Consider the following 19877-nt stretch of genomic DNA (forward strand, 5'->3'; position numbering starts at 1 on the left):
CAAGCCATGAGTTTGAAGGAATTGTCCGTAGAGCTCAGAGACAGGATTGTGCCGAGGTACAGATCTGGGGAAGGGTACCAAAACATGTCTGCCGCATTGAAGGTCCCCAAGAACACAGTGGCCTCCATCATTTTTAAATGGAGGAAGTTTGGAATCACCAAGACTCTTCCTAGAGCTGGCCACCTTGCCAAACTGAGCAATCAGGGGAGAAAGGCCTTGGTCAGGAGGTTACCTAGAACCTGATGGTGACTCTGACAGAGCTCCAGAGTTCCTCTGTGGAGATGGGAGAACCTTCCAGAAGGACAACCATCTCTGCAGCACTACATCAATCAGGCCTTTATGGTAGAGTGGCCAGGCGGAAGCCACTCCTCAGTAAAAGGCATGTGACAGCCCTCTTGGAGTTTGCCAAAAGGCACCTAAAGGACTCTCAGACCATGAGAAACAAGATCAAACGCTTTGCCCTGAATGCCAAGCATCACGTCTGGAGGAAACCTGGCACCATCCATACGGTGAAGCGTGGTGGTGGAAACATCATGGTGTGTGGATGTTTTTCAGCGGCAGGGACTGGGAAACTAGTCAGGATTGAGGGAAAGATGAATGGAGCAAAGTACAGAGAGATTCTTTATGAAAACCTGATGCAGAGCGCTCAGGATCTCAGACTGGGGTGAAGTTTCACCTTCCAACAGGACAACGACCCTAAGCACACAGCCAAGACAACGCAGGAGTGTCTTTGGCTCAAGTCTCTGAATGTCCTTGAGTGGCCCAGCCAGAGCTCGGACTTGAACCCGATCGAACATCTCTGGAGAGACCTGAAAATAGCTGTGCAGAGATGCTCCCCATCCAACCTGACAGAGTTTGAGAGGATCTGCAGAGAAGAATGGGAGAAACTCCTCAAATACCAGTGTGCCAACCTTGTAGCGCCATACCCAAGAAGTCTCAAGGTTGTAATCGCTGCCAAAGGTGCTTCAACAAAGTACTGAGTAAAGGGTCTGAATACTTACATAAATGTGATATTTCAGTGTTTTATATTGAAAAAATGTGCAACAATTTCTAAAGACCTGTGTTTGCTTTGTCATTGTGGGATATTGTGTGTAGATTGATGAGGATTTGTATTTATTTAATCAATTTTAGAATAAGGCCAACGTATCAAAATGTGGAAAAAGTCAAGGAGTCTGAATACTTTCCGAATGCGCTGTAGTTAGAAATTGTTCTGTTTGCATTATCACATAAGTAAGGATTATGCAACATGCTGTGGAACTCTCCTTTAAATCATCACACGCCATATTGTGTTATGTCCTTCCTTAGCTCATCAGGCTAATTGGACTAGAAATGGTCTCCATAAGGAATAAACATTTGAATAAAAGTTTATTTGAGAATGACATATTATGAACATGAGCAGGGGAATATAGCACTGAAATATATACAAAATGGCAGAAAATCTAGAACGTGAACATTACATTAAGCCCTATTCAGGAGGGCAATTGGAACATGATAAGTGTATTCCGGGGAGCCAAGATCTCCTTATGTTTCATCATCTGCTCACAATTGGGAGAGGAAACTTTTGATCAAAACAAATTGCATTGCCTTCAAAGAGCCCCCTCCTCCCCAAACTACCAATGAGAACAAGGCAATCAAATGAGAGGGAAATTATGCCTACAAGGTCATGGCTGGCACAACAATATTGAACACAGAACAGTTCAGCTCTCAAGAAATGATAACGCTACAGTTTGAGATATCATTACATCCTTCCCCCAAGTCAAACAAGAAACATACCAAGAGCCACATTTGATTGGTTATTGTTATAGGCCCTGCACACACATTATGGTGCATGTAATATCATTGTGAGGTTATATTCACGGCCTTATTTATGGTTGCCTCTGTGCCAGACAGTTTCTTTGATTAGCATGTTCTTTTCTTCTGTGGAAATGTTACAGGCTACTCTATTTGTTTCCCTTTGAAACAAGTTTGCACTCGTTCTTCAAGTATTATACAACAGAATGATGGTGGCATTCTTATTATCAGTTCAAATATGAGTTATTTCATTTTGTTGTTGTTATAAAACATTTTCATATCTGTATTTGCCAGTGAGAAAGGCACACAGTAAAATACACACCATTTGATATTCTCATAACTCATCTCCAAAAGTCCTTTCTCATTCCAGTTGATGGACTATGTCTCTGTTGCATAAGTTCTGCTGTTTAACATTCCTGTGCTACACATACTTGGGGTTAGCCATGTTGCCAGTCTCAAAATACAACAACTATTACTCACCACAGATGGTAAATTATAGATCCATCTTTGATGGATTCCCACGAACCATCTGACAGTGCATTCGAAAAGTATTCAGAACCCTTCCCTTTTTCCACATTTTGTTACGTTACAGCCTTATTCTAAAATGGATTAAATAAGCATTTTTTTCTCATCAATCTACACACAATACCCCATAATGCCAAAGAGAAAACAGGTTTTTAGAAATGTTGACAGGATTGTGTCGAGGTACAGATCTGGGGGAAGGGTACCAAAAAATGTCGGCAGCATTGAAGGTCCCCAAGAACACAGTGGCCTCCATCATTCTTAAATGGAGAGAATTTGGAACCACCAAGACCCCTCCTAGAGCTGGCCGCCCAGCCAAACTGAGCAATCGGGGGAGAAAGGCCTTGGTCAGGGAGGTGACCAAGAACCCGATGGTCACTCTGACAGAGCTCCAGAGTTCCTCTGTGGAGATGGGAGAACCACCCAGAAGAAAAACCATCTCTGTAGCACTACACCAATCAGGCCTTTAAGGTAGAGTGGCCAGATGGAAGCCACTCCTCAGTAAAAGGCACATGACAGCCCACTTGGAGTTTGCCAAAAGGCACCTAAAGGACTCTCAGACCATGAGAAGCAAGGTTCTCTGGTCTGATGAAACCAACCTTGACCTCTTTGGCCTGAATGCCAAGCGTCATGTCTGGTGGAAACCTGACACCCTCAGAACGGTGAAGCATGATGGTGGCAGCATCATGCTGTGGTGATTTTTTTCAGCTGCAAGGATTGGGAGACTAGTCAGAATCGAGGGAAAGATGAACGGAGCAAAGTACAGAGAGATCCTTAATGAAAACCTGCTCCAGAGTGCTCAGGACCTCAGACTGGGGCAAAGGGTTCACCTTCTAACAGGACAATAACCCTAAGCACACAGCCAAGACAGTGCAGGAGTGGCTTCAGGACAAGTCTCTGAATGTCCTTGTTTACCTAGCTCTTATCAATATTTTAGCCTCTTATCAATTTGTAAATTACAATATATGGAGCATGCCTGGTGTTATTTCTATGAGAAAAAAATAAAGTAGATGTTGTTCCACTTGGAACCGCTAGGTTGCCCGACCTTATTCATAATTTTATCACGCTTAAAGGTGGTGGAATTATGAGGGAATTAAGTCAAGGCCAAAATACGGTGTATCTGTAGACACACCTCTGCCACACCTTGATTTCTTTGATATCCACCCCAAACGAATAGCTGTTGAGAATAGCATGCTATTCTCATGCTTAAGTTCAAGGTCAGAATACACCTAGGGAGGAAAGTGCATAAAAAGGGAATTACGTTCCATTTACCTGCGCTTAACTCAGGTCGGAATGACCCCCTTGGTAAATAAGCAACAAGCTCTCACAGGCTCACTGCAGAATCAGATGTTCATGTTGGAGCTAGGAACAGAAGCATTTCTCTAACACCTGCTAAATATGTGTATGTGACCAATAAAATATGATTTGATTTGATCCACGTTCTCTGTGTTTCTGTTGCTCCTGCTGCTCTGTATATTCCGTTTCTCCAAAAGTCACATTTTTGTTAATAAGGGTTAAGTTTAGGCAATCATTCTGAATGGTTAAGTTAATCTTGCTTCTCATGGTCAACATAAAACAACTGTGTCTACGACTGGGATCAAACACACAACCTTCTGATCCAGAGTCATGAGATTACACCTATCCACAACGCCCTAGCAATACCCAACCCTACTTGATGGTAATAGCGCTCACTGTTGTCCTAGTGTCTGGTTTTGAAGTAATTTCCCGACGTCCTCAGGATATGGAAATATGTCCAATTTCGACGTCAATTTAGAGCAACTTGGCTGAAATAAGGACATTTGCAGTGTGGTGACCTCATTATGTCACATCCTGCTGAGAGTCTGAGACCAGCCTGTCCTGTTGGGATGGACAGAGAGATAATGGTGCTGTGTTATCTCCATGGTAACTACAGACAAAGGCTCTCTGCCAGAAACACATCCTTATGCCTGTTGTTATGGAATAAAACACTAAGATGTAAACATTTTGCTGGCCACGGTACCTCGCTTTATAAAGTTGAGTTACATTACGGATAACATAGAAAATAGCATTAGCCAGTTGCAGCTGTCACCAGGAGTCACATAATATAATAGTTTAATTTAATAAACTATTTGAGTCTCTATTTGAGTCTCTACACGGGACAACATGGTTTCATATGGTTTCCAATGTTCTTTGAGAATAAGGGATGGGTGCGCCTTATTCATAATATTCTTTAAGAATAAATGGTTGGAGCATTGAATTCAGGTTGCCAGAATGCAAATACTGTGTGTGCGTGCACAAGGTTGGCAGTAACTGATTACATGCTAAATCCAAGGAAGCTAAAGTGACAGATATAAATGTACACTGCTGTTCAAAAGTTTGGGGTCACTTAGAATTGTCCTTGTTTTTGAACAAAAATCACATTTTTTGTCCATTAAAATAACATCAAATTGATCAGAAATAAAGTGAAGACATTGTTAATGTTGTAAATGACTATTGTAGCTGGAAACAGCGGATTTTTAATGGAATATCTACATGGGCTTACAGAGGCCCATTATCAGCAACCATCATTCCTGTGTTCCAATGGCACGTTGTGTTTGCTAATCCAAGTTTATCATTTTAAAAGGCAAATTACTCATTAGAAAACCCTTTTGCAATTATGTTAGCACAGCTGAAAACGGTTGTACTGATTTAAAGAAGGAATAAAACTGGCCTTCAACAGCATTTGTGGATTCGATTACAGGCTTAAAATGGCCAGAAACAAAGAACTTTCTTCTGAAACTCGTCTGTCTATTCTTGTTCAAATCAAATCAAATCAAATCAAATCAAATCAAATCAAATCAAATCAAATCAAATCAAATCAAATTTTATTTGTCACACATACACATGGTTAGCAGATGTTAATGCGAGTGTAGCGAAATGCTTGTGCTTCTAGTTCCGACAATGCAGTAATAACGAGCAAGTAATCTAACTAACAATTCCAAAAAAAACTTCTGAGAAATGAAGGCTATTCCATGTGAGTAATTTCCAAGAAACTGAAGATCTCGTACAACGCTGTGAACTACTCCCTTCACAGAACAGTGCAAACTGGCCCTAACCAGAATAGAAAGAGGAGTGGGAGGCCCCGGTGCACAACTGAGCAAGAGGACAAGTACAATAGAGTGTCTAGTTTGAGAAACAGACCCCTCACAAGTCCTCAACTGGCAGCTTCATTAAATAGTACCCACAAAACACCAGTCTCAATGTCAAGAAGAGGCGACCCCCGAGATGCTGGCCTTCTAGGCAGAGTTCCTCTGTCTAGTATCTGTGTTCTTTTGCCCATCTTAATCTTTTCTTTTTATTGGCAGGTCTGAGATATGTCTTTTTCTTTGCAACTCTGCCTAGAAGGCCAGCATCCAGGTTGTTTTTACAACAAATAATTGATAATATTTTAACTGGACCATAGCTTTTTCAATAGGAGAGAGAGAGAAAATGTCTGCTCCAAGCTGTTGCGCATGCAAAACTCTGCTGGCACCCAGCCATCCACTGACGCGATGTGATTGTTCTCGCTCATTTTTTAAGAATAAAAGGCTGAAACTATGTCTAAAGACTGTTCACACCATGTGGAAGCCATAGGAAAAGGAATCTGGTTGATATCCCTTTAAATGGAGGGAAGGCATGCAATGGAACAGGGAGCTTTCAAAATAAGAGGCACTTCCTAGTTGGATTTTCCTCAGGTTTTTGCCTGCAATATCAGTCCTGTTATACTCACAGACAATTTGTTGACAGTTTTGGAAATGTTAGAGTGTTTTCTATCCTAATCTGACAATTATATGCATATTCTAGCTTCTGGGCCTGAGAAATAGGCTGTTTAATTTGGGTATGTTTTTCATCCAAACATCAAAAACAGAACACCGCTCCTTTTCGAGAGATTCCTTGCACCTACAAATCTGAGTGTGATGGTCAATCACACCATCGTCCTCTGTTGTGGGTGTTCATGTGTGCCGTTGTTGTTTGTCATTTTAAAAGACCATACATTTGCACCTAGTTGACAGACATTTCTACCCTCTTGCTGATAAATTCTTAGGCTCTTGTGTCTAACCACTACGTTTAATCACGAGATATGTAACAATGGAAACATCTTGAAGTCCTTCAGTGCTAAAGCCATGCAGCACTTGACAGAGCTATTGGATGGATATGTGTAGTATTTTATCATTCTGCCAGAGAACACCTGTCTAAATGAGAGAATATCTGGATGTCTGGACAATCCAATGGCACTTGCAGCGGCTAGCAGAAGCAGAAAGGCCATTGAGGAGTGATTTATGGCACATAGCACTGTAATATACAGCGAGTGGAATGGTAATCGACAACATACTGAGGGGTAATTTGTGATCCAGCACTGCTGACTGCTGACTAGAGAGATAAAGTACAGCAATGATGGGAATCTGATCTGAGCTGCTGGGTAGAGATGGAACCAGGCATCAGGGAAGGTGGATACAACAGGGGAGGGGAGGAGAGCAGAGCAGAGGAAAAGGCCAGGCTGGAATTGAAGTAGATTGATAGTGTAGACAAGGTGAGGCGGCTAAAAGAGAATTATGGCGTCCAGGGTGGGAGATTAGCCAGAGCAGGGTTTGGCATCAGCGTACTGTAGAATTTGTTACAGAGAGAAACGAGAGCTGCAAGTGGATGCAGGGGACAGCATCTTTACTTCTGATTCATGTGATGAGTTGTGAAAAACCATTCCATTAGTAAGAAGAACTATGAGCAGAGACACACTCTTTGGCAGTTTTATTTGAATAGAGTGTACACTATTAGAAAAAAAGGAGCTGTTCCACTAGATTCTGGGTTAGAGTCCAGGTTCTGTCGCAGCCGGCCGCGACCAGGAGACCCATGGCGCGGCTCACAATTGGCCCAGCGTCGTCCGGGTTAGGGGAGGGTTTGGCCGGGAGGGATGTCCTTGTCCCATCACGCACTAGCGACTCCAGTGGCGGGGCGGGCGCAGTGCACGCTGACACGTTCGCCAGGTGCACGGTGTTTCCTCCGACACATTGGTGCGGCTGGCTTCAGGGTTTAGTGGGCATTGTGTCAAGAAGCAGTGCGGATTGGTTGGGTTGTGTTTCTGAGGACGCACGGCTCTCGACCTTCGCCTCTCCCGAGTCTTTACGGAAGTTGCAGCGATGAGACAAGATTGTAAATACCAATTGGATTCCACGAAATTGGGGAGAAAACAGGGTAAAAAAAAGGTGCTATCTAGAACCTAAAAGGGTTCTTCGACTATCCCCATAGGATAACCCTTTGAAGAACGGAACCAAAAATGGTTCTCTATTGGGACAGCCAAAGAACATTTTTTCTAAGAGTGTTGAACCGACTGGAAATTTTCAAGGACTTGACAACTTATGATACAGTACATCCTTCTGTAAACAATATGCCCTCTCTCTCTCTCTCTCTCTCTCTCTCTCTCTCTCTCTCTCTCTCTCTCTCTCTCTCTCTCTCTCTCTCTCTCTTTCTCTCTCTCTCTCACTCACTCTCATGGGGTCAGAGAAGTTCACTCAAAGGATCCATTAGTGTATTTTAGTTGTTTACATTTATACGGTGGGAGGACTTTATAAATGTGTGTCAATGCACTCAAAATACAATCTGTGGCAGAGTGTCTCCAGAAAATCCTGGTACCTCATTTGTCTGGAAAGTAGTAACCTCTAGTGAGGCAAACTTAATAGACTTCTCATAAGAATGTTTGATTTACGAATACCACATTAAATCCTGGCCAATCATTACACAGTAGGGGTTTCAGAGACAAATCAGAGAAAGTAATCCAAACTGATGATCCAAACCATCTAGCATACACCATTTGATAAAGTCTTTGACGTGTGAGATAGTAGGTTTACTGCTGATATACAGTAGCTATGTTTTAACTACATGAATATGAAGATGAGTTCTAATCAGGTGAATATCGATATAAATTTAAGCACGTAAAAATGGGTATGGCTTTGAGAACATACAGTGTATAATCTTTGACTGCTTGGAGATATCTGATCCTGATTTGATGTCCCATAGTCCAGACCTCTTCATCTTTAAGTAATGAAGCACCTGGCTTAGTGTACAGATGTAATCACTTTTAAAAATGCTCACACATTTTTACTCTTAGCACCTGAAAAAGGTATTCTGTATTTTGTTTTCACGGTGGTACAATTGAACACTAGATGAGATGTTCTTTGTGAAAGTGGTGTGTAGTGTTTGAATAATTCATCAAACTTTCAAAGCAATAGGCCTATATAAATAAATAAAACTTTGCTATTTGATACAGTCTGTAAAACACAGACAGTCTGAGTGTACTCTACAGAAGCTCCCCTGGCTGTCCCATAGAAACTGAAATCTCAATTTTTGATTGGTGTGTTATCCTTTGTTAAATCCACATGCACTATGCTCTGTGAGTTTCCCATGGGGGTCATGAAATCTTCTCAGACAAGAACGTTTTGCATTTTCTGATGAGCAAAGCAAAGAAAGAAACCAAAGGAATTTGTTCATCCAAGCGATCACTCTCTCTCATTATCTTTCTCATGGAAGAGAGATCTCATGCTTGTTAAAAGCTCAGCCGTTTAATAACATCCCAATAGGAGTGGTCTCAATGGCCACTAAACAGTACACTAGCATCACTTTCTGAGAATAACCAGGGGTTTAATCTAATAGAAAACACTGCTTAGTAGAACTGAGTTACTGCAAGACAAGTTAGTCATCTCTTTTTAGCCTGATCAATCATCAAACAGTAGGGAGGCAGATGAATGAGCACTCCAATTGGACAGACTATACTTGGCAGCTCGTTTGCTGGGGCGGCAGGTAGCCTAGTGGTTAGAGCGTTGGGCCAGTAACCAAAAGGTTGCTGGATTGAATTCCTGAGCTGACAAGGTAAAAATCTGTCGTTCTGCCCCTGAACAAGGTAGTTAAACCACTGTTCCCTAGTAGGCTGTCATTGAAAATAAGGGAATTTCAAGATACAAACATTAAGTTATTCAACAACTTGCTGTGGTATTACAGTGGCTGAATAATAAGTTGGCCTACCTCTGAAAATAGAAACTGTAATCAATGTCTTGCTGCTTTTTGTTCTATGTTGCTCTGTGCTACGTCTTGCTTGTCCTATGTTGCTCTGTCTGTATGCTACGTCTTGCTTGTCCTATGTCGCTCTGTCTGTATGCTACGTCTTGCTTGTCCTATGTTGCTCTGTGTGTGCTCACTGCTCAATGATTGTCTACATTGTAATTGTTTTGTAATTGTTTTTAATTACCTGCCCAGGTACTGCGGTTGAAAATGAGCCGGCTGGCTAAAACCGGCACTTTTACTGAAACGTTGATTAATGTGCCCTGTCTCTGTAAAACATTAAATCAACTCAACTCAATGAGGTAGAGGTGTAGAAAATGTACCATATATAATCCTATGTTGTATCTGGTAAATCTCAAGAATATTTGCAATGCACTGTACAAGGGCAAGAAAAACACAATCAATTACCTTGGCAAAGATAGTGTACTGTTTGGCAATAGCGAGGTACGGTTGCTGTATGTCCTACACAAGGATATTGTAATATCCCCAACACAATATAGCCACAATATAGCCTAGCTGACTTCATGCTAAGAAAAGACTGAAATGAATAAATCTATATGCCCATGTTCCCTTATCTACAAATGTCCACTCAAAGATCAGAAATAAGAAAAAACTAGACCAACTTCTTCAACTGTCTTTTGAGAGAAGGTCCATAGAAGAGAATGATATTTTCAATTCATTGCCATTATTTTGTATTTATTCAAAAAATTGTCCCAACTCTGCTCAGTTTATAGGCTTACACCATCATCAGGGTGTATTTAAAAATGAACTTAACCAACTTAAGTTTTATTTTTGATCCCCCTTTTCATGATATCCAATTACAATCTTGTCTCAACACTGCAACGGGCTCAGGAGAGGTCAAGTCATGCATCCTCCGAAACATGACCTGCCAAACCACACTTCTTAACACCTGCCTGCTTAACCAACATGTCAGAGGAAACACTGCTCAACTGACAACCGTCGTCAGCCTGCAGGGACCCCACCTGCCACAAGAACACAATGAGACAAGTAAAGTCCCCCCGGCCAAACCCTCCTCTAACGAAGCTGGGCCAATTGTGAGTTACTCTATAGGACTCCCAGTCACGGCTGGTTGTGACACAGCCTGGGATCGAACCCGGGTCTGTAGTGACGCCTCAAGCTTTGCAATGGAGTGCCTTAGACCACTGCGCCACTCAGGAGCCCACTTAGGCTTTTTAACAAGTCCCTGGACTTGGATTTTGTATGCCACTTCGCACCTATTTGTGGTTAGAATTTTTCCTTTTGCTTTTCTAGTAGGCCTAGCTATTCCCCTCTTTGTTGTGGTCTTGCAGGATCTTTGTTTGATTATGTACACTTTACCCTCTCAGTATTCTTGGCATGTGCTCTGACACTTTGTGCCTTGGTTTCAGACTTTTTCTCATTCTTACAGGCGCTCCTCCCTCAACCTGTTCAGTATTGTATTTGACCCTCTCTCCCTACTGCGTGAAACCCCCTCTGGCACTGACTACACCAGCAATGTTTCAGACAGCACAGTCGAATTTTCCAGAATCACTGTGACTTACTGTGGCTTATATAGGAGGGTGAAATAGGGAGAGGCAGACTTGAGAGCGATGTGAAAGCAGTGAGAACCACTGCCATACGCAGTTTATAAAGCATACTTTTACCAGCCTTGGTGTCACAGCCATAAATTGCGACCATGTTCGAGAGCCTAAGAGTGGGAAATAAATCACTAACGGAAATCCAGAGTAAAAACTGTATGTGTGCGAATGTGTAGCAATGCTATCGTAACCTGGAATAAAAGCAACAATCAGTTAAAATGACGCTAAATCAAAGGGGTTATAGGTTAAAAGGTAATACTTGTTTGATCATACCTGTAACATCCATATGTAAATGAACATAACTTATCTGTGATGATCGCATTACTTTCAGCAATTATCAAGTCAAAGGTTCAACAAATAGGCTACCGTCTTTGCTTCCACAATTTCCTCATCACTTTGAGCAATTGAGATTAATACACATGCATTCACATTCAACCATTTTAGTGTCAGTTAAAAACTGTGCTTAACCAAAGCTTTTAATTGTAATGTATGCATAGCTGACCATGCATGACGCATGCCTTCATTATACCCCTGGTTGTAATTTTGATTACAAGAACTAAGAACATCCAGAAGCTACAGACCATGAATGCTAATGAATTTGGATATATTCCGTGTCCTCAGCGGATTTGGGAAGTCAGAATGTCTCTCTCTGTGTGTGTGTGTGTGTGTGTGTGTGTGTGTGTGTGTGTGTGTGTGTGTGTGTGTGTGTGTGTGTGTGTGTGTGTGTGTGTGTGTGTGTGTGTGTGTGTGTGTGTGTGTGTGTGTGTGTGTCCTTCACTTGATGGAAGGCACTCTATCTTGTCAAAAAGTAATGAGTCATCCATTTCCAGCAGATCTGAAAAGGATGATGGAACAGAATGGGGAGAGGGGTCTTCCCTGCAATAAGACGGGACAACAGGTTTTGTTTTTTGAATGATCTTCAAAGCGCAGAATGCACGAAAACAAAAACACAATTGTAAAACTTAACAAAAAGCATAAAGTAGAAGTATATTAATCAACAAATACAGTACATTCAGTACCAGTCATAAGTTTGGACACACCTACTCATTTCATTCCTACTCATTTTCTTTATTTTTACTATTTTCTACATTGTAGAATAATAGTGAAGACATCAAAACTATGAAATAACATATATGGAATCATGTAGTCACCCCCAAAAAAGTGTTAAATCAAAATATATGTTATATTTGAGATTCTTCAAAGTAGCCACCCTTTGCCTTGATGACGGCTTTGCACACTCTTGGCATTCTCTCATCCAGCTTCCTGAGGTAGTCACCTGGAATGCATTTCAATTAACAGGTATGCTTTGTTAAAAGTTCATTTGTGAAATTTCTTTCCTTCTTATTAATGCGTTTGAGCCAATCAGTTCTGTTGTGACAAGGTAGGGGTGGTAAAAGACAAAGTCCATATTATGGCAAGAACAGCTCAAATAAGCAAAGAGAAATGACAGTCCATCATAACATTAAGACATGAAGGTCAGTCAATCCAGAAAATTGAAAGAACTTTGAAAGTTTCTTCATGTGCAGTCGCAAAAACCATCAAGCGCTATGATGAAACCGTCACTCATGAGGACCGGGCACAGGAACGGAAGACCCAGAGTTACCTCTGCTCCAGAGGATAAGTTCATCGGAGTTAACTGCACCTCAGATTACAGCCCAAATAAATGCTTCACATACGTAGGTCAACTAACAGACACATCTCAACATCAACTGTTCAGAGGAGACCACGTGAATCAGACCTTCATGGTTGAATCGCTGTAAAGAACTACTACTAAAGGACACCAATAAGAAGAATAGACTTGCTTGGGCCAAGAAACGCGAGCAATGAACATTAGACTGGTAGAAATCTGTCCTTTGGTCTGATGAGTCCAAATTTAAGATTTTTGGTTCCAACCGCCTTGTCTTTGTGAGACGCAGTGTAGGTGAATGGATGATCTCTGCATGTGTGGTTCCCAACAGCATGGCTACCACAGCATTCTGCAGCGATATGCCATCCCATCTGGTTTGCACTCAGTGGGACTGTCATTTGTTTTTCAACAGGACAAACACTCATCCAGGCTGTGTAAGGGCTATTTGACTAAGGAGAATGATGGAGTGCTGCATCAGATGACATGGCCTCCACAATCACCTGACCTCAACCCAATTGAGATGGTTTGGGATGAGTTGGACGGCAGAGGGAAGGAAAAGCAGCCAACAAGTGCTCAGCATATTTGGGAACTCCTTAAAGACTGTTGGAAAAGTATTCCTCATGAAGCTGGTTGAGAGAATGCCAAGAGTGTGCAAAGCTGTCATCAAGGCAAAGGATGGCTACTTTGAAGAAGGAGCAAAACAAATGACAACAAGCTATCTTTTGATATACTGAGATATTCACAGTAACTTGATGCCAGAGCAATGAAGCGCAGTATAATACATTAAAAGTAACTATTAAACTGTAAGACAATCTTTTCTACAGTATTTTACTGCAATTACAAGAGATTAGGGCAAGCAGGTTGGCTAAAGGCATTTGCATTTTAAAGAATACTTGATGTTTTATATCACTTGCACTTGTAGAGGCCTAAATAAAGGCTTCCAAACAGTCTGTGAATACAGGGCAAAACAAATCAAATGGACATGGGTAAATATTTAACCATTAAAACGTTTAAGACACACTACCCGTCTGATCTGTTCCCTACAGACATTTCATTCTTATGGACCTACTACCATATATCACTTAAATTGGTACAGGACTCTCACTAACAGGTACACCAAATATAGGCACTTAAAGCAAGCCTTAAAATATTTTAATGTCCCAGCGATTCTTTCTCCTCCCTCAATATTTCTCCACAATGCACCATCATTTACAGTATGCTGCAGTAAATGTACAGTTGAAGTCGGAAGTTTACATACACCTTAGCCAAATACATTTAAACTCAGTGTTTCAAAGTTCCTGACATTTAATCCTAGTAAAAATTCCCTGTTTTAGGTCAGTTAGGATCACCACTTTATTTTAAGAATATGAAATGTCAGAATAATAGTAGAGAGAATTATTTATTTCAGCTTTTATTTCTTTCATGACGTTCCCAGTGGGTCAGAAGTTTACATACACTCAATTAGTATATAGTAGCATTGCCTTTAAATTGTTTAACTTGGGTCAAACGTTTCGGGTAGCCTTCCACAAGCTTCCCACAATAAGTTGGGTGAATTTTGTCCCATTCTTCCTGACAGAGCTGATGTAACTGAGTCAGGTTTGTAGGCCTCCTTGCTCGCACATGCTTTTTCAGTTCTGCCCAAAAATGTTCTATAGGATTGAGGTCAGGGCTTTGTGATGGCCACTCCAATACCTTGACTTTGTTGTCCTTCAGCCATTTTGCCACAACTTTGGAAGTATGCTTGGGGTCATTGTCCATTTGGAAGACCCATTTGCGACCAAGCTTTAACTTCCTGACTGATGTCTTCAGATGTTGCTTTAATATATCAACCTAATTTTCCTGCCTCATGATGCCATCTATTTTGTGAAGTGCACCTGTCCCTCCTGCAGCGAAGTACCCCCACAACATGATGCTGCCTCCCCCGTGCTTCACGGATGGGATGGTTTTCTTCGGCTTGCAAGCCTCCTCCTTTTTACATCAAACATAAGGATGGTCATTATGTCCAAACAGTTCTATTTTTGTTTCATCAGACTTGAGGACATTTCTCCAAGAAGTACGATCTTTGTCCCCATTTGCAGTTGCAAACCGTAGCCTGGCTTTTTTTATGGCAGTTTTGGAGCAATGGCTTCTTCCTTGCTGAGCGGCCTTTCAGGTTATGTCGATATAGGACTCGTTTACTGTGGATATAGATACTTTTGTACCTGTTTGCGGAGTGCCTGGATACTTCCGTTAGCCGTGGTATATTGGCCATATATCACAAACCACCAAGGTGCCTTATTGCTATCATAAACTGGTTACCAACGTATTTAGAGCAGTAAAAAGAAATGTTTTGTCATACCCGTTTGTCATACCCGTGGTATATGGCCTGATATACCACGGCTGTCAGCCAGTCAGCATTCAGAGCTCGAACCACACAGTTTATAATACAACATACCAACTGATATTTGGTGTTTGATATCATTTGCACTTTAAGTCTTAACAAAGGCTTCTAAACTGACTGTGACTAAAGAGCAAAACAGAACAAAAAGACATGGCTAGCCACTCAACCATTAAAAGTTTGAGACTTGCTGCCATTCTAATCTGTCCCTTTTAAACATTTTATTGTTAGAGTACCACTACCACATATCACTTAAATTGGTACAGCACTTTCACAAACAGGAGCAAGAAATATAGGCTCTTACAAGACATGCCTCAAAATATGTTAATGGGTGAGAAACAACAATACCATATACCCACTAGTATTCAAAAGGCTTTTGGCATTCCAAAAATGCAGTATGGTACTATATTCTGAGTTACAGTCAATTACTGGCAGCAATTGGCAAAGTTTGTAGTATTCCTAAAAAAAACCATTATATTACCATATTCTGTGTGGGTACAGCCTTCTCAATCATGGGTGCAACAAATATAGCCCGTTACAAGGCACACCTTAAAATATGTTAATGAGCCAGAGACTCTTTCGCCACCCACATTTTCTCACAATACACCATAATTAAAACTGTAAAACACATTTGCTGTATTTTACTGTGCATTTTACAGTGTTTTACTGTTGAGATTACAGGAAGGTCTTAGAATGCGCAGTAAAACAAATGTACAGTATTTTACTGTGCATTCTACATTCATCTACCGTATTCATACATTATGATACTGTTGATTAAAACAGTTAGTTACTTAATGATAAAATTACAAAAATGGCTAAATGTGTGGGCCTGCCGGGAACATACAGTATGTTCCACATTATTATAGGACGACTTGGGAGAATTACGATCTGCAACAGACAGCACATCTCAGGATGGAAGAGATGTGTTCAGTTCATACATTAGGATGGAAGAAATTATATAGTAAAACCTTATTATATAGTTAAGGTGAACGGGGCATAAGTTTGAATCGGGCCCCAAGAGTGCAAGTATTGGAGCAAACACTGAAAGATACCAAAACTTATACAAATCTGATCTGCTGTGCTAACTGCAGAAAAAAAAACGATATTTCATTCCTATGCACTTTTCATATTTGTGTCGATTTAGTCTCTTTCTGGATATCTACAGTATGATCACATTCAATTTTGCCAGTATATATATATTCCTAAACACTGACAAGGAAGAAGGTAAATAACAGGAAGTATAGGTTCCATATAAAATGGGGTGACATGTCAAGCTCTCTGAATCTTGACTGGCTGGCTTGTTTGGCTGGATAACTGCATCCACTGTAAGACTGTTTTTACATAAAACAGAGGTCAATCTAACGTCAAATAACTTTCAGAATTTGCACCAAAAAAATAAGTATATTTTGGAGAGCAGTTTTTTTTTTAACTCCATACTAGCTGCAGATGAATGAGGGTATAAGAGGTTCAGTGATTAAAATATCATGCCATCCTTTGATAAATATTTGAATCTCCTGTAACCTTTCAGAAAAGTCACCTACTGTTGAGGCCATAGTCATTTTAATCATGTGGATTTCCCTGAATATATTTGCCTATTTTGCAATATGTTTTACTGTAGGGGATTCAGCACAAAGCATTGCACCTTTTAACCATGCAGTCATTGCACCATTCCATCTGATCAACAGAATCACACCATGCATAATAGTTAGCCTGGGTACCAGTCTGTTTAGCTATCATTCCACTGCTTGTCACTCCTTGTCATGTACCAAACAAATGACACAGAGTACAAGGAGGGAATGTTAGTGGAAACAGACTGGATTTCAGGCTTTAATATGGTATACATTTTCCTGAGAATGTATTGTAGTAATATGGGTGTGAAATGTATCTGTTTGATGCATCCCCTGGTTTGCTGGTGAATTCCCATGCTAACTTTGAAGTGTAATTTTTGTGGTGCAGTGCGACAAAAGTAGTCTTTCCATCTATGGACTGGCGAGAACTCCTAATGGCTCTATCTATATCATGTTATATCATTTTGAACTGTGAGTGTGGGAGAGATAGGGAAGAGAGAAAGAGAATGAGGACATGCAGGTACAGTATGTGGAATCTGAAGCTGAATTGATTAGTGCATCACAATAAATTCCCAGGAGTGTTGAAGTTGAAATGTCATGTCCAGTGCATTGGGCAGCTTCCGATTTAGAGGCAGTTTGAAACAAGACAGGTCTCATAAGCAAAAGAAAACGAGAGTTGGGCATCCAGGAATTACTACAGACCTTCACTGCCATCTGCAGAAAAACTACTGAACTGCCTTTCAAGGATCTTATTACCTGTGTTATATTTTTCTCATCCTATTATCTTATTTTCACCCAGAGAGGAAATATTCTTATAAATGGATTGAAATGATCCAGTGTGAGCTCTCCCACTCCAAAGGGACAGTCTTTGCATGAGGATACGTTCCCCATTGGTTGAAGTTATAGCCAATCAACTTATCTCCTTACAGCATCTCCACATTACAATGACTATCGATTCTAACAGCTTCTATCTTGGGGCAATTTGTATTAAGCTAGTCCTCACCAGTAAGCAAAAAGCCCAACTTCAACCATCTTATCCTGCCAAGAACCAGTACTTTGAGGTAGCTGGCATCCAATTGTAATGTCAGCTCCCTATATTTCCTATCCCCCTAGGATAAGAAAACAAAACTACAGTTCACAAGTAGTTCAAATTAAGTTTGTCTTTATTCCAGAGCCTTTCAGACTTGAGGCACAATTATCTGTCCATTCAGGACATTAATCAAAACAAAAAGTAATACAGAGAGGGAGAGAATTTGACACCAAGACCAGGAATTTACAATGGACCTTCACTGCCACTTGCAGAAAGACAAAATACTGCCTTGAAGGATATATTTATAGAACCAGGGTCTGTAGTGACGCCTCTAGCACTGAGATGCAGTGCCTTAGACCGCTGTGCCACTCAAGAGCCCAATCTTATGGCAATGTTCTTCAAATCTTCTTCTTCTTTTCTTTTCCAGATATAAGGATTCAATTATTTATATACATTGTGAATCTATTATTCCAAATGGTATCTATCAACTTGTCCGAAGAGTCATGAAAAGAAGATACTGAGTATTTACATATGGGGTTTTGTGCAAGACCAATAAGAATCTTTGACCAAACTGCTGTATTTCCACAAGATACATCATTGCTCACAATGCATTTTGTTGACTATAATTCTATCCTCCTGATTCTTGGATTACAACATCCGTACCGAGCTAAAGGGTAGAGCTGCCGCTTTCAAGGAATGGGACACTAATCAGGACGCTTATAGAAATCCCGCTATGCTCTCAGACTAACCATAAAACAGGCAAAGCATTCAATATAGGACTAAGATTGAATCCTACTACACTGGCTCTGACGCTCGTCGGATGTGGCAGGGTTTACAACTATTACAGACTACAAAGGGAAACCCAGCCAAGAGCTGCCCAGTGAAGCAAGCCTACCAGACGAGCTAAATGCCATTTATACTTGCTTCAAGGAAAGCAACACTAAAGCATGCATGAGAGTACCAGCTGTTCCGGATGACTGTGTGATCACGCTCTCCCATAGCCGATGTGGGCAAGATCTTTAAACAGGTCAACATTCACAAGGCCGCACGGCCAGGCGGATTACCAGGACGTGTACTCGGGGCATGCGAGGACGAACTGGCAAATGTCTTCACTGACATTTTCAACCTCTCCCTGACCGAGTCTGTAATACCTACATGTTTCAAGCAGACCACCATAGTCCCTGTGCTCAGGAAAGTGAAGGTAACCTGCCTAGATGACTACTGCCCTGTAGGACTCACATCAATAGCCATGAAGCACTTTGAAAGGCTGGTCAGGGTTCACATCAACACCATAACCCCGGAAACTTCTACCCCCAAGCCATAAGACTGCTGAACAAGTAATCAAATGGCCACCTGGACTATTTACATAGACCCCCCTTTGTTTTTACACTGCTGCTACTCACTGTTTATTATCTATGCATAGTCACTTTACCCCTAACTACATGTACAAATTACCTCGACTAACCTGCCCCCCATACCGGTACCTCCTGTATATAGCCTCGTCATTGTTCATTTATAGTGTTACTTTTTATTTTAAAAATGACTTTAGTTTATTAGTAAATATTTTCTTAACTCTATTTCTTGAACTGCATTGTTGGTTAAGGGCTTGTAAGTAAGTATTTCACGGTAAGGTCTACACCTGTTGTATTCGGTGCATGTGACAAAAATAATTTGATTTGATCCTGACTTATCAGCCTCTGAAGCTGCTATTGAATCTGATCAAGCTCTGAGGCTTAAAGCTAATTTTTGTAATAATTTGTTTTATTTAACCTTTGTTTAACTAGGCAAATCAGTTAAGAATACATTCTTATTTACAAATAAAATTGGATTTGATTTGGTTTGACGGCCTACCAAAAGTCAAAAGGCCTCCTGTGGGGTCCGGGGCTGGGATTCAAAATAAAAATATAGGACAAAACACACATCCCAACAAGAGAGACAACACAACACTACATAAAGAGAGACCTAAGACAACAACATAGCATGACAGCAACACATGACAACAACATGGTAGAAATACAACATGGCAGCAGCACAACATGGTAGCAGCACCAAACATGGTACAAACTGTATTGGGCACAGACAACAGCACAAAGAGCAAGAAGGTAGAGACAACAATATATCACACGAAGTCAGTAAGAGTGTCCATGATTGAGTCTTTGAATGGAGAGATGGAGATAAAACTGCCCAGTTTGAGTGTCTTTTGCAGCTCTTTCCAGTCACTAGCTGCAGTGAACTGAAAAGAGGAGCAACCCAGGGATGTGTGTGCTTTGGGGACCTTTAACAGAATGTGACTGGCAGAATGGGTGTTGTATGTGGAGGATGAGGGCTGCTGTAGGTA

Source organism: Oncorhynchus tshawytscha, linkage group LG06 (genome assembly GCF_018296145.1).
Source record: "Oncorhynchus tshawytscha isolate Ot180627B linkage group LG06, Otsh_v2.0, whole genome shotgun sequence".
In the NCBI taxonomy this organism is placed as follows: Eukaryota; Metazoa; Chordata; class Actinopteri; order Salmoniformes; family Salmonidae; genus Oncorhynchus; species Oncorhynchus tshawytscha.